At 42.2% G+C, this 21624-nt stretch overlaps 1 protein-coding gene and 1 long non-coding RNA gene across 2 annotated transcripts in view; both read right to left on the bottom strand.

Annotated features, from left to right (window-relative positions):
- Positions 1 to 21624, bottom strand: part of PPP3CA (protein phosphatase 3 catalytic subunit alpha) — a 328633-nt gene that overhangs the window by 288357 nt on the left and 18652 nt on the right. The gene's annotated exons all lie outside the window — the stretch shown is intronic.
- On the bottom strand, positions 997 to 19635 carry LOC109303833. The gene is made up of 3 exons (XR_002099238.1): positions 19539 to 19635; positions 18090 to 18100; positions 997 to 1007 (listed from the first exon to the last, which is right to left on the bottom strand). It is a non-coding gene; the product is annotated as an uncharacterized LOC109303833 (long non-coding RNA).

Here is a 21624-nt window from a genome sequence, read left to right as displayed (position 1 = left end):
GTGCCCTCATATTACTTGGAGTAGTTTCCACTGTTTGCTTATTACACTACCAAAAGGTAAGCTTCACATGATGCCACAGATATAACCTTTCTTTAAATCTTAGTTTTCAGTCAGTGCATCCCAACAATAAAATTAACATCTTTATTAGGCCATTAAATTAGCACAAAGAAGAAAATATAAACTTTTTTTTTTAAATAGGGATGTCTATTTATAATTCCAATTCAGAAATCCATTAATCCAAAAATTTTATGTACACAATTTTACTAATAGGGACCTCGATGAAATTTTTAAATATACTTTAAAAGATTACTGTGACCTTATGCTACTAATACGACTTTAAGTAATGAAAATTAAAAATATATTTTGTTTTCCGTGTATGCTATTTTTTGTATGTCATTGAGCTGTGAGAATGAAATTAAACTAACTTGTTTCAACTTCTTGTTCTTGTCAGGTAGTTCAATGGCTCCTGGGTTACATTACAGGATAGCAATCAAATCAAAATTATCATCTTCACACTACCCCGCTTTAAAAAAATATGTATCTGTACTGCAGATTTTTTTTCCCCTTTTGCTTTTAAGGCTTACATGATGTAGCCCATGCCTGCATCTCTGACCTGGTCTCCCTCTGCTCTTCTCTCTTCATTCTCTACTCTACCAATAACATTAGCTTTGCCTCGAGTTACCCTCCACAAAGACTTTGTTGTTTCTTCCATGATGCTCCTGATGCTTGAAAGGCCAAAATCTGTGAGAAATGAGGGGGAAAGTTTGTCAATCGAAAACTCATTATATCTTTGCCTACAAAAAAGTGCTTATGCATAGGGGGAAAATAAAGAAAAAAAACTCACAAAAATAGGCAACATATTTCCTAGGTATGTGCCACATATACTAACATAGAACAGGGGCGTGGGGAAGGGTATGTTTTGTTCTCCACTTGCCTTAATTTGGTCTTTTTCATGGGAAAGGCAATGCTCTATTTCTAATCTAGCATAAAACCTTCAAGTGCACCTCCTACTTCCTCCTCTTTGGTTTTGTTGACATGCAGTACAAAACTCTGTCAGGCATTTCTGATTTAGGCCAGAAGAAACTACAAGTTCCATCTCATTTTTCTACTCAAATGAAGGCTAATAAGGAATACACTTATTCTTCTTTAGGAAGAACACCACCAAACCACAAAAAAAAATCACCTCAACTAGGGATGTAAATACTGATTAAAAAAAATATCCATTTAAACCCACTTTAATTACAACGGTTATATGATTAATTGGTATGGCAACCCCCAGCTTTGTGGACAGCTGAGTAAGAGGGAGGGGAAACTTGTACCCAATAAGTTGTGTGGACTCCAGTGAAGCCACTTGCAGCCTCCCCACTGCCTACTGTAAGAATCCCAGGCTTAGTGGCAGGGGCCTGCCCGAAATCCAGGCAGCTCATGGTAAGCACAGCAGAGGCTGCCAACTGCTGCACTAGGGTCCACAAAGCCTACCTATAAGTATTAGTCCCCCTGCCCCTCCTCCTTTCTCCTTCCTCCCTCCTGTCCTGCTGCCTTCCAGTTCCTGCTGGGGCACCATATGACTCCTCTTCTCCCCCTTCCCACTGGAATGTGCTCCACCCTGCCCCACGCTAAGTGATAACTGGTAAACTATAAACAGATATCACCGGGCTTATCAGTTAAACAATTAATCAGTTAACTGCTCACTTCCCTATCCTCAACACTTGTACAGTAATGAACCTGAAGCAATATAGTGATTTTCAAAAGTGTGCTTATGAAGGTTCAAGAATATCATAAAACAAACAGAATGATTAAAACCTAATCATCTGAAAGCCCCTTGCACCACATGTGATATCATCACTGACATCTTCCAAAAAAAATTGCATATAATAATAATAATAATAATATAGTAATCTAGCAAAAATACTCAGTGAATCTATGATGTATCGGATAGCACATAATAATGTAGCATATATAAAGGTTCTGTCAGAGGTGCACTGATACATTGATCCATATCGTATTGGCAACAATAAAAAGGAAAATTTATGTTATGGGCTTTTTTTGGTTGACATGGCCAATAAATGTTGCCAGTAAATGCTGCATACATGCATGCAGCTGCAGGAGTGCAGCCGGCAGCTTGAAGAGCAGTGTCTGACCTTAAGTCTGTGAGAGGGGGAAGGGGCATGGGGGAGGGAAGAGGCAGCAGGGGCAGATCAAGACCCCCATGGTGAGGAGGGAATGGGGCTCAATCAGGCATTGCACAGCCGGGGTGGGGTGGGGTGTGGTATGGAGCTGGTGGCTCATCTGGGGAGTGCAGGGCAGGGGGCGGCACACCCCCAGGGGAGGGATGGGGGCATGTGCCCCACCCAGATTTGTGCAGCAGTGGTACTGGGAGGGGGGGCTACAGAGAATTTAGGGGTATAACCCCCACTCCCAGTGCTGCTACCACCTGCCCCGCCCCACCTGAGCGCAGTCACTGGGAAGAGGCTGGAGCAGCTCTGGCCCTGAGTGCACAGCAGGCAGCCTGCCCTCAGTCCATGCACAGATCCAGGAGGCACATGCCCCCCATGTCTCCCCCGAGTGCGTGTGCAGCAGTGGGAGCTCCCCCTCCCATTGCTCTTGGACAAGCCACTGTCTCCATCCTGTGGCCTGCCCCACCCCAGCTGGGCAGCAGTTTGTCCCTGCCCCAGCCCCACTTCCTCCCTCACCGTGGAGGGTCTCAATCTGCGCCCCCCCCCCCATTCCCCACAGCAGACTTACCAGCCAGACACTGCTCTCCAAGCTGCCAGGCTGCATATCAGCAATTGGATCAATATAGGCTGATATGGCTGGTCAGTAATTGGCCACTGATATCAGCCCCAAAAAATCTTTAAATCGGTGCACCCGTAGGCTCTGTCACTATGGATTTAGGATTTAACTTGGGTACTTATATTGTATCTATGGCACTGGGTATCACTAAATGAAAAATAAAGAAAAAGTTAGAGGGGGTGAAGGGGTGAAATAGGAAGTAGACAAAGATGGATCTTTGAGGCCTTCTACTGTACAACAGCAAAGAAGTGACAATTGGATTGGTGTCTCCTGTCCTTATTGTGAATAAATAAAATAGTGATGAAAGAATCTAAAATAGCACAATACCATTATGGAGAATTCAGATTGTACAGAAAAATCTGCAAACCTTTGTTCTTGGAGGTGCTTAATATCTTTTAATATCAGGAGGATGCTGCCTCTGAAGAAAGGTACTCCATGACCATGTGTACTTTATGTTCATATGAGCAGACCCACTGATTCATCATGTTCTCTCACTGTCAAGATGGATGCTTCCCAGATCTGCTCCCAGCTCTGCTGAGGTATTTGCCAAGATAACTTTCAAAACAGCCTCTCCTCCTACTGCTTTTTGCACTTTCTAGCTTTCTGAACCCCAGCTGAGCTAGATTCTGTCCTTTTCATCTGTTTTGTCCTCCTCCTCTCTCTTTTTTTTTTTGCAAGTTTTATCCCTCGTCCCAGCATGCCCCCTCCCACCCACCACATGCAGCCTCCTCTGCAGTGAGCCAAAAATTTAGCAACCTCCTGCCCCCATCATTTCTGCCCAGGAAATCCTTGAATCTCTCAAAAGCCCACAGCCTGCAGCTTCTTGCCCCTGACACTGTCAGAGTAAAGGAATGAAGCCTGGCAGCCGGGAAGCCATGGGCTTCCACAGCATCAGATATGCCTGCCGGGTTAATGAAGTATCCAGGCTCAGCAAGCCTTGTGAGGTAGGTGGTGGAGCAAGGTGTCACTGCTTTGCCTTTGTACAACCTGGCCATTAAGCTCATACTGTCCAATGTCCCTCCTTATTTCAGTGACAAGCTAACTGAGGACCTGGCTTGCTGTGTTAAGATAACAAGCCCCATTTGTAAAATCTTACTTGGTCCTAAGGCCCCTGAACTCAAGCATGGCCTGTTCTTCAGGAGGCAGGTCTTTATGATCCTTAAAGATACTAAAATCTCTGAAAACTACCCTATGATACAGGCTGGGTGAGCAGCAGTACGTAGTATACCTCTTCAGGAAAGATGCCACATGTTTTCATCTCAGCAGCCTTGCTCACCTGGCTGGTCACTGCTCAGTGAAGAAAAAGGCTGAGGCAAAGGCAGCCCCCATCAAGTGGTAAGTGACCCCAATCCAAGGTGAGTGACAGTGACAGAATAGAGGAACTGGGCCTCCTACCCAATGCACTCCTGCCTCTTCTGACGCTACTGGTACTGAAAGCCAGATTCTTCTCCCACCCATCCAACCCATTCAGGAGGAAATCCTGTGAAATCATGCATTTGCTCGGTCACTACCTATATCACTACTTGTTTCTCCAGCTGTAGACAGCAATTAGAGTGGAGAGGCCAGCCCTCTGCTGTCCCTTCCCATGCCTAACAAGAACAGTGGTGGGATCTGCGTTGAGATCCTGCCTGGGAAGGCACTGTACACATAGACAGTCAAACCACATTATGCCCATGTCCTTGCCACCTGCCCTGACAACTTGGAGGCAGTGCTTCATGTCAGCAACATCAAAGCAAGCCCACCTGGCCTGACACACCCATAAAGGCTACCCATTGCCAAGACAGCTGGCAACCTCCAGCAGCAATTGCTGCATGGGACCCTGGCCACAGGCACCTCTGTCTACTACCTAAATCAGGTGACATCAGTGACTTGCCCTTTCTGCAAGAAGGAGTTGAAGGAGACTCTCTTCCATGCCTCTGTGGCTGCCCCTGGCTGCAGCTGCTCTTTCCTGCCCTCAGCACCCTCTTCGGCATGCTTGACATGAACTTTTGTGAAACTGTGTACATCTTCTCTTTCCCTTACCAAGCAGCCAAGGGGAGCATGATCTGCCTGGCCAGTTTCTTGCTGGGCCAGATGAAGATGGTGACTCCGGGCTGGCTCCAGTGACACACTTCTTGTCTTCGGCTTTCTGGTCCAGATGTGTCATATTTGAATTTGGACACTTCACTTTGCAGGAAAACATGGACCAGTTTGTCATGCTGGGCCACTGAAGGAGCCCTCTGGAAGGTGGACAGGTTGTCCTACATGCCTAACCCCATGAGGAATATGAGGGAGGGCTTCACTCTCCAGTGACATGGTGGTTTTTTGTTGCAAACATGGTATTTCATGCTCGGTTCCTGGGAGGGCCACATACCTTTGCACTTGGACTATTTGTTTTCAATATTTGTAGAATAAAGCTAAACAGAGTTCCTGGAGCTTTAGCCAGCTATCTGTGCAGTGATAACACAGGGACCTTGCCTTTACTCAAAACACCTTGGCTTTCAAAAAGGAAGAATGGGTGGAGTCTGTAAGTGCAAATAATGCCCATGGGGAAGGGGGACAAGATAGCAACCTGTTTAACTTATGAGTCCTCTACCCTGCTGAACCCAGGTACCTTCATTTTTCAGGCATATGAACATATTGGGGGGAGGAGGGGAGAAACAAAACCTTAACCATTTATGAAAGGATTTAACTTGCTCTCCGGTAAAACGAATACAAGGAACAAAGCTGTAGCAAGAGCATTTGTAGAGCTGAAAGGAAGACAGGAAAGCACTATCAGCTGGTCTCCTGAAAGGCCACTGTATTTACATCTGCTGTCTCTGACATGTCATAAAATGACTTATTCTAAATAGAAAAATGAATACTCAGAACTTTTTAACACCTAAGTAAGAAAAATATAGAACAAAGGAGACAGCAAAGCAAAATATGGGGGAGAAACACAAGCAAGTAGCAACACGTGATTTTTACGTTAATTTAAATCTCTCAACATGGGCTCTCCTAAAAAGTACAACTGTGCAGATCAAAGCACTCATCTACACACAAGAATATTTATTCCTGCAATGGAACTAAATTAGCCCCCATACACACCACACAAACTCCATTACTGTTTGTATATTTTATGATGGAACAACAGGCATTAATCATTTAGAGAACTTGGAGGAATACAAACATTTCATAAAGCTGGAAACTAATGCCTCTCTCCAGCCACTGAAGTGGCAATATATTCTTCAATCCCTAATGAATTTTCCATCTGCCACAACAGAAATAGTTGTGCCATTAACCACAGAAATAGTGAAATAACACTTACCTTCCTTAATAATCTAATTCTCTCAGAAGCAGAAAACCTTCCTCTATTCCCATGACATAAAGCAACCCCAGTCCCATAAGAACAGTGTGATGCTGACACAAAAGGGAACAAGATATGAAGCTAGTATGCAGAATGCTTGCATCCCTTCTGTAGTATAGGAGACAGCCTCAAGGAGACTCCCATACTATAGCACATACTAACGGTCTGGCAGGGTAAGGCAGAGGTCTTCTACAAATACAGGGGTGCACCAGCTTTATAAAGAGAGAAGCAGGTTAACATCTGATCGGATTACTGCAACCATAAGGGTACCAAAGCAATGCCAACAAGTGCATCAAGCAACAGCAGGGAGGGGAACCAAGGAAGATTTCTAGGCCACTGAAATCTCTGACTGCACACTGGCCGTTGCCATCAAGGTGGGGGCTTAAGAAACCAGAGGCGTTGCTGAGGCTTCTGTGGTACCTACATTACATAGTACAAACATGGAGAATTCTTTCCCCTGCAGCTGATCTACTCAAGACAATTCAGACTGTGCACTGAAAAAAGAGTGGCTCTTAATGCAGTCTCTTGTCTCAGTAATAACTTACCTATCCAGTGTAGGAACTTTATAAGTAAGCCCAGGGAACTCATCTCTACACCAGTACATCTTTAAAATCAGTTCTCTCTTCCCACTGGTGGATAGTTCCATTTTTTCCTTCACCCAAAAATAATCTAATCCATTGCATTGTAGCTCATAAGGAAAATAAAGACATTAAGCATACAAAAGTTTCTCTTCAATTCTCAGTTTTCCCTGTAACTGAAATTCAAGCACCAGATTGTGCTGCAGGCCCTGGCACCAGTAAACCAACATTGTGCATTTCACTCTCCTGGTGACAACCATCTGTTCTACAGGTTTTCTATACTGATCACCTGGGGTAGGCCAACTTTATAAAACAAAATTAATCATTGAAATAACTTTGACTGAGTGCCAAGTTATCAAAAAACCTTCAAAATAAAAACAACCTTCACATATAATAATACCGATGTCAAATATCTTATCAAAATGCCTATAGCACTTGTTCCCTATTTTTCCCCAAGGCCAGAATCTGAGATTACAAGGACATAATTAAAAAGCTCTACTTAGATAGGTGACAGGTAAACAAACATACCAGACAAGTGAGTAAATGCACCTATATCTCCAAACCCACAAGTGCTTGATCTTGCAACTTTAAAACAATGGTAAGACTACATTCTTCTTCCCTGCTGTTTTTAAATGTATGTATGTAATATCATAGACCTGTATTGAAATTTTAGCTAAGGTGCTCTTAAAACAAAAAAACCCCCAAAAAACAAACCCTCAAGAAAAAAAAAATATTAAAGTGCTCTAAAAAGGAAGTACAAATATAATCTAAGTAAATGGAGTGCCTTGAGGTCATTGTAGGTGGATTATTTTAAATTAAACATGAGGTTTTCTGGATACAGTGGACAGTATGGGAACATGTATGAAGCTATTAAGTGTGATAAAAAGGCAAAAAAAGTAGTCAAGGGTGAAGGTTGGCAGGATGAGGGAGGAAGTATATGATGTCCTAGGGGAAATACTTTGCAGAAATTTGGAACTAGCCCACTAATTAAGAAAAAATAAAGTTAAATAATATTTGCCAGTTACATGCAACAGCAAGAGAAGCCTTTAGTCAATCTAATATGGATTTATGAGAATAATTAAAAGTTGAGGGAACATCCTTACTACCTGACTGCTTGTTTTGAAATCCATTCTACTTCATTGAGAGCAAATTCAGACCAATGCTGAATACTTCTGAAAATCCTTGAAGTATCCTATTAGATTTTGTTATACAGTACTATCTGCATAAATCCTCTTTCTGTTCTTCCCAGGAGCATCATAATGAGTGAGCAACAGGACACAAGCCCTGGCACCAGCAAAAGGGAGGGGGGAGGGATTGAAACGGAGTTGAGGTCCTTTCCCTTTTCCTCCCCTTCTTCTCTACCTCATCTCCCTTGCTAAGGCTCTGGTGAGAGCAGAGCAGCAATGGTAACACAGTGTAGGAGCAGTATTCAGAGGTCCAGTGCTAGGGGGCAGAGTGCAGTAGAGGGAAGGTGAGTGTTGGGTAGATGATGTTACCTCCTTTTTTTGCTGCTGAAAATCTGTGTGGTTTTTTTTTCTTTTTTGGCCACTTAACATATATCAGTATCCAAATATTTGGCCACTCAACACCTGTTAACATTCAAAAAAGGAGGTGACATCTCTCCATGCAACAGCAAACCTTGGGCCACTGCCTCTATACTGCCACTGCCAAGAGTGAAGTATTGGCTGGTTATACCTCTGCTTCTTCCCTAACCGGTGGGAGAAGGGAAAGAGAGAAAAACAAAAAAGCTAGGGCTATCTTGAACTAAGTATTTTGTACTAAGTCGAAATGCCCATATTTGCAATTTGTACTATTACTGCCATGAGTTAAATAGGCCAGAAATTTTCTCCTGTTGATTGCCTAAGCAAGAAGGTAATCCAGCTATAGACACTATCACTTGTTCATTCCTCAGAAACTGGAGATCACTCATTCCCTCTTTATCCCCATACCCTCCTATCCAGGTAAAGGCTTTTAATATTGTAGTGTTCTTCTAATGGTATGTTCTGGCTTTGGTAAAAATAAGCTTGTTAACATGTCTACAGCCAGGGAGACAGGCATATCCAGTGAAAAGTCTACCCTTTGTTCTCATAAAAATCAGCAGTAGTTTCCCAGGCTAGGAACAGACATTACACAAGCCGGTTTAAGTGATCAGAAACTGGTTTAAACCTGTAACAGAACTGATGTTCCGCACACATAAAACAGTTTGAAAATGGCTGAAACCAGTTTGAGATAAACCTGGTTGAATGTAGTCTCAGACCTAACTGATTTGGGTAAAATTGGTTTATGCAATGTCTGTCCCAGACCCCTTGCTGGTTTAAGTTAAATCAGAGTCCCCCAGTATCCCGGCATGTCCTCTGGGAGGGGCAGGGCAATCTGCTCCACAGCAGGGCTGCCCCTCCCCTCTGCTCCCCGGTTGGAGCTCGACAGAAACTGCAGGCATCTGCCTGGCTTCTGTTCTCCCTGCCCCCCTCAACCAGGGATTCTGCTGTCCCCTTTGCCTTAGACAGACACACAGCAGTAGCTAACAGAACACATGTTGACTACAGTCCATCACAAGGTAGGCACAGGTTCTGGCAACAGTCAGATGCCTGTGCCAAAATGCTGCAAACTGCTCCAGACCAGAAACTCAGGTGGCCAGGGAGCACTGCACAGGGCTGGATTTAAAGAGGCACAGGCAGCTGTAGAGGGAGCCTCTAGCTCCTCCTAGCTGCTGCAGGCCTGGAGGCCAGAAGCATCCTTGTGCCATGAGGAGCAAATCTGCTCCCAAATGGTTGCATGTGTAGACACTTGTGCGGGGCTGGTTTACTCCACAGTAAATTACTGCTCAATAAACCCATATAGCACTGACTGTACATACAGACATGCCCAATGAATAAGTGACCTGGTTTATTTTCTTCCTTCCTCTAAAGGAGGATCAAATTAAAAAACACATCCTTGAAAACTAAGGATTCATTAGTACCACAGCCACTTGCAATTGGATTAGTGACTCAAGTTACAGTATTATCCTACTGTAGTGAAACACACTGTTGCAATGAAAAATCAGCAAGAGCAGTTAAGCAGCCAAAAAATCCCCAAAAATACATCATTTTCTGTGTATTTAATGTTTCTGCACATTCCCTTACTTAACTCATGGACTGCCTCCCAACAGATTAAAAAGAGCTCTCAATACTATTTCATCTGTCCTTAACAAACACCGAAACAGCTAGTGTGCCTTCTGAAGACAATTAAAATACAAAGTGAATCTTTTACAACTCTACTAGCAGTTGTTGCAATAGAACATAACAAGGCAGCCATAAAGGACTACTTGCAAGGCGATACATTCCTAATATAAATCTTAAAATTTAAAGCTTGGTAAAAGAACGGAAACAAAGACAAATGAATTCTGACAAAGCACACGGACATCAAGCCTTTAAGCTCTTCCCAATTCCAAGGCTCAGTGTATTACAGCTAGCTTGAACAAATAACCAACCAGTACACAAGCTGAAAATATTAACCCCATCTAGAATCAGATGTCAGATGCCATTCATTAACTACACAGTCAAGCTGTCCTTCCACTGGTAACTTCCTTCCACTTCTGTTGGTAACTTCGTTTACACTTCCTTCCACTGGTAACTACAGTGAAGTAGAAAGCAACAAAACATCATCGACTGCAAAAGGAATTTTCAATAACTAAATTAGGAATAAATTCCTACTCGGTTGTAAGGATGGAATACGTTTGCCCCTTGAAATCCCAAATTATGGAAGAACATCTGCAAACTAATTTCAAACTGAAGACCTAGATAAGTACAACATTAAGCGAAATAGAGCTTCATTCAGTAGCTAGTATTTTAAGAAATTATCCCTAAATTAACCATTATAATGTAATACAGTACTCTATATATAGTTATATTATTACTATCAATATTAAAATATTGTAATAGTGATTATAAAATTAGAGGTGTGAAAAGAGTTATATTTTATACCACTGCAATACATGAGGTAATAACAAAAAATGGAAGACTAAACTTAGAAATGTATCCAGTAACTAACATATTCCATCTGTTGCAATTCCATACTTTGTTTTGTGATTCATAAGAAGAGCTTCACGTGAGAATTTGGTAAATTAAAAAATGTAGCAAATGAAAGTGGTTTTAAGATCAACACACCATATAAATATAGAAGATAGAAACTAATGGTATATATCTGAAAAAGTCAACCCATTTTTCAAATAAGAAAACACACCACATACATGGTACAGATATTTTTTCTTTCATATAGAAATTCTGATCCATTAATCCTAGACAATATTAAATTTTTTCTTTAATATTAATATTAAGTACAGAATTCAAACAAAGAGCCAAATAAATCCATTTGCAGTTCAGCAGCAACTTCTAAACAATTTGCATCCAAACTGTATCATACTTAAAGCTAAAGCATATGATGTAAGTAAATTGATACAATCTAATGTTAAAAATCAGACTGGAGGATAACAGATATCAGACAGATTTAAAAGTGAAAGTAGGAGAGGGCTAGAGAATTACAGACCTGAACCTGACAAATTAACTGAAATGATGCATTTAAAAGTGAATTATCGAACAACTAGATTATCATGCAACATGAGGAAGCCTAGTTATCAGGATCCTATTCAATATGTCAATAATAGATGAAGAAAAACCAGCAACATCATTTATCTGGGTTTCAAATTTGGCAAAGTGCCTCAACAAGAGGCTGCTGATGAAAGAGACATAAACATAGGGCAGGATACAAAATATTATGGATCAGAAATGGTCCAGGAGGAAGAGAAAGCAAGTGGCCAATTTCCATTATCCTTTTGCATTGTGCCACTGTCACCGCCACCTGCAGGCCACCCAGTGGGACAGCAGTGGCAGTGCAGAGGAGCCGCAAGACCGCCCAGGTGTGGGTTCCAGGCAGCTGCAGCAAGAAAGGCCTGGCAGCGGCAAAGAGAAGGGATTGCTTTTCCCTCACTGAGCAGCAGCTTCTGCCTGGCCGCCACCATTGCTGCCGCTGCTCAGCATGCGTGGTTGAATCCAGAGCAGGTGCAGGGCAGGCCAGGGTCAGGACTGTGAGCGCAGGTTCCAGCTGCTCCAGAGCTGGTCTGCTCTACCAGGCCAAGTCCAGAGTGGGCGCAGGGCTGGCCAGATTTGGGGCTATGCATGCAGGTCCCCACCAGTACCACAGGGCTGGGGCCAGCAGTGGTGGCAGCCAGAAGGAGCCACGGCCATCTGGGCTGCCTTGAAAGGCAGTCCAGCTGTGGAGCCATCCCAGCTTTGCTGTGTGCCAAAGGAGCAGTGGGACACACCACAGGCCAAATGGCACCTGGGCCAGGCAGGACTCAGGGACCCACTGTGAGCCAGACAAAGTCCTGCCACAGGTTGCTTCCAGCCTGTGGGCCATATTTTGCCCACCCCTGTTGTAAAGACTTCAGAGGGGCCTACCTAAAGCTTAGGGAACAAGTCTCACAGATCCGGTTGGACTCCTTAGTTCAGTCCCTGGCATAGACTCCTGTAGAAAAGTAAAAAATTACTAAGGCAACCACCCATACTTAAGAAAACGTGAAAAGATAAAAGAAAACAACTAGGGTCAACGACGTCAACATTCGTAGCACAGAATGTGGGAGGATGCCATCTTTGAACATGACGATAATTGCTCTTTGGTGGCTGGTATCTCCTCTTCTTTTGTAAGTATGGTACAAAAGTAATCTTAGTGTCTAACCCCATGTTTTGAGGTCAAACAATCCAGTATAGATGTTTCCAATGTCACAGTGACAAAAAGTAGGTTTCAAAGCTCCACTTTCATGTAATTGAAAAAAAACTGGTACCATATATTGCCCTACCAAAATATTTATTGTTTGTCATATGTGAGTTTGCTACTGCCTTATTTTGATAAATAAATAAAAGTTACTGAACTGCTCAATTTATTGTGTACTCTTATTTACTGTATTATTTTAATGACCAGTTACTGTTACTGTATTAACTGTAGTTTAATGGGATGTTTTTTGTTAAGTCATTATGTTTGCAGGCAAACTCACAAGTAACTATTTTTGTCTTGTTTTTCAGATTTAAGTCTGATTGAAATACAGTGAGACCATGGCAGATCTTGTGGGGAGAAAAATGTAAAGCCCCGAGTGTTAATTTAAGCAAGTATATTATTTCTCAGGCCATAAATGATCAAAAAACTACTATAACTCCAAATGGAAAAAAACGAATCATGGAAGCAGCAGAGATTAAGAATGATATTGTCACAAAAAGAATGAGACAAGTGTTGACTGATGTTGAATTTGTGTACCATGTAAATAACCAATGTTTTATGCAACATACATTGAAAAAAAAGTCTAGAGAAGGCCACCTTGTGCTCAGAAAAAGAAAGTGACCATCAACCTACTAGTATCTGTTCTTCTGAAGAACAAACACAACAAGCAACCCACTCTTACGTGCAAGCAAGAGCACCTTCATCCTCATATAAATTGTTGGCAAATCTTCCTTGAGTTGTATGCAGCCAGCAAAGCCATATCAAAATAAGAGATAAGTTTTGCATCTGTGAAACAGCTGCTCTTCATCTCCAGGATGATGTCTTCTCTCAAGTTGCAGACCTGGAATCAGAATCCCAAGTGTTTGAAGCAGATGTACTTTAATCACAAAGTATGCCTGGAAACATACCTGAAGAAATATGACAACACGTTTAAGTGGTTGGTTACCCAGAAAACACCCTCTCCTAAGGATACAGCTTTCAAGAAGGCAAATGAAATTGTGGGGCCGGTGTTGAAAGATGGTTACGGTTTCACACTTTTTGAAGTAAGAGATCTTGTAAATGATTTGGTGGGTGGTGACATAAGGAATAATGAAGTGAAGATGCATTTATAAAAGTGCCATAGAGATGGGATACATTTGAGTTATTCAGACTGCAAAAATGAGCCTATAATGGTGCTTTCTGCTGATCTAACACCAGATGAAATCATTAAGTGCATCAGGAAAGTAGATACCATTAAAACAGCAGTAAAGGATAATATGGGAATCCCTTAAGAAAGTAGATTTTGGATAAGAAAGGTCCTGTGATTCTGAAAAACTGAGGTCAGTGTGGTCAAGAACTCAACTGCCAAACAAACTTGTCACATTTTTATCAGTGCTACTCAGTATAAGTAAGGGAGAGTTAATATCCAATATGATGTCCGAGGAACACCAGCATGATCAGTCAAAAGATGCACCAGGGAACAGCAAGTGATGAAAGTGATAGTGATGGTGTGAGAATGGGACATCTAAAAAACCTTTCATATCAAAGCAAATCAACCCTAAATGTTAGATTATTGTTTCAGATCCTATATTATTCAGTTCATAATGACTAGAAAAAAAACCCACTTCAGATCATGACTGGCCATGTAATATACGATAAATGCAAAAACAAAGAATTTTGACTACTGCCATGAACAAGTCATCAGTGTCTATAAGCTACAATGAAGTGCAGCATTTCAGAAAAAAACTGGCAGTCTACACTGTTCACAGCAGTGCTCATGGAGAAACTCCTTTGCCTGCTTATTTCAGAAAATAAAACTTTACACTCAGTGCTATAGATAACTTTGACCATGAAAACTGTTCAACAATCGGTGGCATGCACAGTTCCCATGATACAGTGTATGTTCTGTTTCAGGTGAAGCCTGGCCTCAGTGAAGTTCCAGTAAAACAAAAATTCCTGAAACTGATGTGGCTAAAAGTGGAAGCCATTTAATGAGCAAGCCGCAATGCCAGAAAATTTGAGATTACAGATAAGCATGTACTAAGCCTTGCCTACCTGCAGATTTCAGGGCCAATTCCAACTGGTTCAGAGGGCAGATATCATGTTTGACAGTTACGTGGAGAAGTCATTGAAAGAAGGAGAACAAGAGAAGAGAGACTATTACACCAATAGAGTTTGTAAAACTGGATCCTGATACTCCTTTACCTGTTCAGATGGAGAAGTTTTGGTCTTCTTCAGCAAACAAAGAGTTATTACAACTGTCAGCCAAACAGTACCTTTGTGAAAAAGGAAGAGTGAGTAGCATACATACTACAGCACTAAGTAGAATTATGACAGGAGAAAGTGACAGAAGAGAGCCCATAATGATCACAGATGACAGAATTCAGGTATGCTGCTCTAAAAGAAGTGGATACTTGGCTGGTCATCCATTTATTTGATACAGTTTCATTTGGTTTCACACGTGTCACAGTGCTAACGATACAAATGTTTTTGTCCTCCTTCTTCAATATCTGTTTCAGCTGTTTGAAAAAAGACTTTTGGAACTTTAGATTAAAGTAGGCTTGGATGGTAAAGTCACAGTTGTTCCTCTTCATACACCTGGACAGAAACTAGGTCCACCTTTGTGTGCCCTGGTCTTAGTAAGGTTCACACTCTCACAGGATGGGATGTCACCAGCAAAGTGGGAACAAAACTGTCAGCACTGAATGCATCACCAAAATTCCTTTTAGGCTTTGCTGAAGTTAACTGTATCCTCAGACAGCATGCTAACAGAGCTAAAGAAAAGCTTGTTAAAGATCCTACAGTCATCACTTCATTGCAAAACATTTGATGAGCTTCGTTTTGCACTGTACAACAGTAAACCAAAATCTCACAGCTCCCCCCCTCCCCCTTCCATCTCTAGTGAAAATGGACATCCCAGAAGATGCTTCTTTGTGGCACGTGAATGCTTTAGCCTGGATGATAGCAGCTACAAAAGTTTGTTAAATCTGAAAGATTTTGGATGGTACAAAGACCCGAGTGGAGCTGTTTTTCCAGACAAATGTCTCCATTGTGTTCCTGATGAATTATTGCTGACATGTAACTGTGCAACATGCAAAAATGCATGATGCAAGTGACAAAAAAATTACATTTCCTGTAGTGAATACTGCAAATGTGGTGAAAACTGTATAAGGAAAACCAAGTTGCCTAATGGATGATGGTCACATTAATTTGTTTAATACATGTTGCATGTTGTAGCACTTCTTATTAATTCCACATTGATGTTCCAATTTTATATATAGCATTTAGATTTTAACTGGCATGTAAAAAAAATTTCATAAAGTAATGCTGAGTAACTTGCCTTGAGAGAATTGCAAACCCTACTTATTTTGTCACTATAACATTGGAATCATCTTTACTGGATTGTTTGACCTTGAAAACAGTGGGTTAGACACCAAGATTACCTTTGTACCATACTTACAAGAGGAGATATCAGTCAGCAAAGAGCAACTGTCACCATGTTCAAAGATGGTGCCCTCCCACGTTCCATGCACCAAATGGTGAAGTCTTTTTCATCCTTCCACATGTGTTTTCTTAAGTAGAGGTGGTTACCTTAGTCAGTTTTGACTTTTCTACAGGGGTCTATACCACAGACAGGACTAGCTCCTCTAAGACCCTCACCAAACTGCTTTTAAGACATCCAATCATGAAAATCCACTACACCCTGGCTTGCTCTGACAGTATGGAATATAGCCATTGCCCTGACTGCAGGCCTCCAAGCACATACTCCAGACAAAGATCTTCTCACTGATATCTCTCTTTGTACTACAGTCCAAGTACCCAGGCCTTGTTGCTGCTTCCCAGGAATTCTTACACATTTGCCACTAATGCCATCCCACTAGTGGTGTGCACCTTCTAGCTTTCAAGCATATGCCTTCTAGCTTACATCTGCATGTGTACACTGCACCTATCATGTTACTGGTCACAGAACAACTGAAGTTCTTTAAACTCAAGTATATTTTATGCAAGAAAATGCAAAAGAGTACATAATATTCAGAAAACAAACTTGTTGACAGCAAGGCTTCTCATCTTTTCTTTAGGAGACCTAGGGGGTCTCTTTGCTCAAGGATGCAAGGTTCTGCCCCCATATAATCTGATTCCTCTGGCAACTACCCTTGGCTTGAGCTGCTGAACATGACTAAACAGAGACAGTAGAACAGCTCTCTTCTATCCTGGGACTTCCTGAACAACCTCAACTGGTGACTAGAGACCACTTGGTGATTTAATTACCAAGTGACCTCAACTCTGCTGAACAAGCTCTCTTGTGCAGGAGCCATCCTATTTTCTGATTTTCTCTCTCAGATGGTTCCATTTCAATGGCACCTATATAAATTATCTGTTAGTTTTTAGCATTTGATATTCTAGACCAACATGAAGTAAAAGGAAAAAGGTGGCAAACAAACCCCAGTTTTGAAAGGAAATTTGTAGCCTGGCACAGATAAACATATCAAACAAATTGTGCATATGACACACCACATTGACACAACACAAAAGCACCAAACAAATTAAGTTACATTTACAAAGGGAAAGTAACAAAAGTCAAAAGGACATAATCTGGACCTCTCATACCCTTCAGTTGGTTCTAGTTAAACTGTATCCATCTGTTAAAATTAAAAAGTGGGTTTTTCTTCAATTGTTGTTCTCACTGAGTCATTACATATTTTTGTGGGCAGCACTTTATAATTTACATAGTTTTAACCTACATGTTGAACCAAAATCTCAGATATGAGCAACTCAACTACAGGTTTCCCTCACTTTATGCAGGTTCTGTATGTGCAAATTCACTCTTTTGCAATGACCCTTTTTATACCCAAAATTCATCATATGTGAGGTAAATTCACTCTTATGTGATCGGTGTGGTGGAAGCCCACAGTCAGCTGCTTTGTGTGGTGCATTGTGGGAGTGACACGCACCTAAATATAGTCTCCTGTGTAGATCTTTGCTCCTTGCTCATTGTCTGTGACGTGTTTCTGTAGTTGCCATCCTCATTATGATAGTGTCCTGTACACGTGTGTACTGACTGCTGTTGGTGAGTATCAAAATTGCCTTGTAAAAGTAGTGGAAATGGGTCTGGGGGTCAGTACAGTTGAGGTCTTGGAACTATCCCCATTTTTTACATTGTAAAGTGGGTTCCCTTTATGCGAATTTGAGTTGTGCACTGTTTTCCAGGAGCATATAACCAGTAACAAGGGTAACTTGGCAAAAATTCAAATAGTTTGAGTTTTATTTTTCTTCTGTATTCTCCAAGATTAAATTGTGCACATCAGTTGGATAACAGCTCACTGTAGAAAGTAAGCATCATAGCTACCTTCCAACAAGACTTCAGACTAATAAATATTGCTATAATTCAGGAATACACATTTGTGTTGATATATAAATATTCAATTATGGTTAGACATTTTTGGTGTTGGCATAATTAATGTATCATCAGTTTCTGAAAATAATGCTACCTTTGTTTATTCTCATGCCTCATATATCTTTGGAAATGAACCTATACATATTGCCTTGAGTTACACCTACATATAGCATATGGGTCCAAAGCTAAAATAAGTTTATGTTCCACTTTATAGTACTCTCACATGTTGAACTCTATTGCATTACTTTCCACAAGAGGGTACTTCTGTAACACAGATATAACCTTTTCTCCTAGAGCCAATTCCACATTTCAAATTTGAATGTTGACCTGACAGAACCTTTATTGAATACATCTCAAGCTGTATTAAAATTCTTAGTGATATAATATAGTAAGCATTTGTTGCTTATTTGACAGTCACTCAAAAACTGAGGTGAAATTGTCTGGGACCAGACTTTCTAAGATGCTCTGTACACTTCTTAACAGACTAAAAAGGCAGCATATGTTGGATCCCATGGTGATCTGCTGTACAACATAACCACAGAGCATTATCCTCTAACCATTTAATGTCAAACTTTGTCTCGTTTTAATGGAAATTAAAAAAAAAATTGTTTTCTTTTCAGTGCAAAAAAATGTGATGAGTTGCCCAATGTTATGGAATCTGATAGCCCAATCACAACAACCAGTTTATATCAGGAATGCTGTTTGCTTAAGACACTGTTTCTCAAGCCTTTTAGATTCAAAGCAACCCTCATTAGACTCAAGATAGCCCTTGGAAAATGTCAGCTTAGTTTTCACTCATGTTTTGATAATAAAAAAAATAGATCAATTCGTAATGCAAATATTCAGGAAGCCACAACATATCAGAATGTTTTTAACACTATGGATTCCTATTTAAAATGTCAAGGGTTATTTTGGGAATCATTTGCACACTTAACAGTGTTAATATTTTCTGATACCTCACAGCACCCTCGAAAGGATCTCAAGGCACCCAAGATGCCACAACACCCTGGATGAGAATCAATTGTTTAAGCCATAGTGTTTATGCCTCTCTCTGTAGACATGAAGATATTTTAGTTCAGAGAGATGACTGGCAGAATAGATCAGTACATGAGTGCTTCCAGTTAATTTATTTAACCTTAGCTCCCCTGTGCTGCAATTCAGAGTGTCACCTACAAACTCAAATTGATAGGAAGTATCAGTCTTGAAGAAATATCAGTCTTGAGGTCATATCAAAGCTAAAATAAGCATCCTTCTGATTACTCAGTGGTTCAGCATTTCAGGAGATGGAAGGAAAATAAAGCACATAAAGGAACTGTATTTCCTGTACCATTATATTTAGAAAGGACTTCCCTCCCCCTGCCCCTCCTCCCAAACACACACTTCTATGGAACAGAATGGTGCTGAAAGATGACCTACTTCATTCTTTTAGATCAGGGTTCAGCAATGTATAGCTTGCAGGCCACAAAGCTGGGGGTTTGGTAGTGGGAACTTTGCCTTTGCCTGCTGTTCTGCTATGCAACCAGGTGGTGGGGAGCTTCCCACATGCAGCAGCCCAGCAGAGGAGAGAAGCAGGGGCAGTGCTGGCTAGGTCCTAGCTCTGGCCTTTCTTGATTGCCACAGGAAAAGGTTCCTGGCTACTATCTCAGACTAAGAGAATGTGTGCATATGTTTCTACATTATATATATTATGTACCTCAAATGCTTCCTGACTGACCATAACTCAGAACGATTTTTGCAAGGCATTCTGAGTTACAGCACTACCCCAGACCAAACAGAAGTTCACCTCTGGTTCCAGGGGGAGGGGAATCTAGCTGTGGGCTAGGAGCTTGCAGCCAGGTTTGGGGGCTCCAATACACCCACCCCATCTTCCACAGGGGCTGAAAAAACTCCAGTCTGAACTCCTTCTGCTCCCTTTCCCCTCCCATCTTGAAAACAGCAACAGGCTTGGAGCTCTGCAAGCACAAGTTACAGAAGATGCTATATTTTGAAACATCTTTATCTGATGCTTCATACAATGAAAGCTTTGAAATTTGGCAATGGGGGAATGATGGCAGCATTAATTGCCATCACTACTCTGCCACCAAATATGTAGACCCTTAGAGAACCTTGTGGGCTAGATTACACGACTCCATGGACTTGATCAGCCCACAAGCCAGGGGCTGAGCACCCCTGCTTTATCATGTATGAAAAAGAAAGCAATTAAGTCTTGTACTTCTCCAGATATCACCAAGGGCATTGGAAAATAATAGAGGAAAAGTAAAAATTAGAGGTGCACCGATATACCAGTGGCATACTGGACTGGCACCAATAAAAGGAAAATTAACATTATTAGCAATCAGTGCTTTTTTGGCCACTGTAAATGATAACGTCACCAATAAATACTGCATGCAAATGTGCAGCTGCCACATGCATGTGGCCAGGAATGCAGATGGGCAGCACAGAGAGCAACACCCGACTAGTAAGGCTGTGGAGGGGAAATGGTGTGGGGCAGGGAAGGGATGTGGGGCAGATTGAAGCCCCCCAAGGTGAAGAAGGGAGTGGGGCAGGTGCTGCCCAACCAGGGCAGTGAATACAACTCCAGGAGCAGGATGGAGCTGCAGGCAGCTCGTCCAGAGGGCGTGGAGATAGCGAGGAGGGCAGCTCCCCATTGCTGCGCACACCCCTGGAGGAGGCATGGGGGCCATCTGCCTCCCAGATTTGTGCATGGGGTGAGGGCAGGCTGCCCACTGCAGGCACAGAGCCAGGGCTGCACCAGCTTCTTCCCAGCAGGGAGGCTAGGCCGGACCTGTGCTCAGGGCAGGTAGTGGTGGCACTGGGAGGGGTGGCTATGGGGTGGGTTATAGCCACCCCAAAATTATCTGTAGACCCACCTCCCAGCATGGATGCCTTCTGTCCTGAGCACAGCCTTGCCCCAGCCCCACCACCGGGAAGACACCAGTGCAGCCCCTGGCCCGAGTCCACAGCAGGCAACTCACCCTTGCCCCATGCACAAATCCATGGATCACATAACCCCCATGCCTCCCCAGGGGTGTGTGTAGTGGTAGGGTGCCACCCCCCTGCTCCAACCCCATGCCCCTCCCATCCTAGACAAGCCACACACAGCTCCGTCCCACTCCCAGGGTCGTATTCACTGCCCCGGCTGAGCAGCGCCTGCCCCTTCCCCACTCCATCCCTCACTGTGGGGGGCCACAATCTGCCCCCCCATGCCCTTTCCCTCCCCCAAAGACTTACCGGCAAGACAATTCTCTCTAAGCTGCTGAGCTGCATTCCTGTAAATTGGCTATTGGACCAGTATTGACAGATGTGGCTGGTTAATAATCGGCTATCAGTATTAGACAAGAAAGTTGTTACTGGTGCACCTGTAGTGAAAATTGCCTGGAATTATACTACTTTGTAGATGAAGTAGTAGGGAGAGGAAGTGGGAGAGGAGTACACTACCTTCTCTATTGTCTAGTTAATCTTCCAATTCAAGTGTTATTGCAACCTGTTTAATTTAAAATTTACCACACAATTGAAGAGAACAGTGAACTGCCATGAAACCCTACATATACTGTTCAGAAACAACTGCACACAATTCTTCACCTTATTAGCTTTATATTAAGCCTTCCAAAACAAACCCTTATAGTTCTTAAGGAGACGAAAAATAATAGTTCTTAAATCACCTTGTGATAGAGGACCCAAGGCCAGTTGACAAATCCCTGTTCATCCCTGGTTTTCCAACCCAGACAAAAACCACAAAGCACTCAAACCCTTTCCTCTTCTGAATCTGAAATCAGGGGACACCCTAAACCCCAAATCTTAAAATG

Source organism: Gavialis gangeticus, unplaced genomic scaffold (assembly GCF_001723915.1).
Source record: "Gavialis gangeticus isolate Ggan-Ray unplaced genomic scaffold, GavGan_comp1, whole genome shotgun sequence".
In the NCBI taxonomy this organism is placed as follows: domain Eukaryota; kingdom Metazoa; phylum Chordata; order Crocodylia; family Gavialidae; genus Gavialis; species Gavialis gangeticus.
This window is presented reverse-complemented; position numbering and strand designations above follow the sequence as displayed.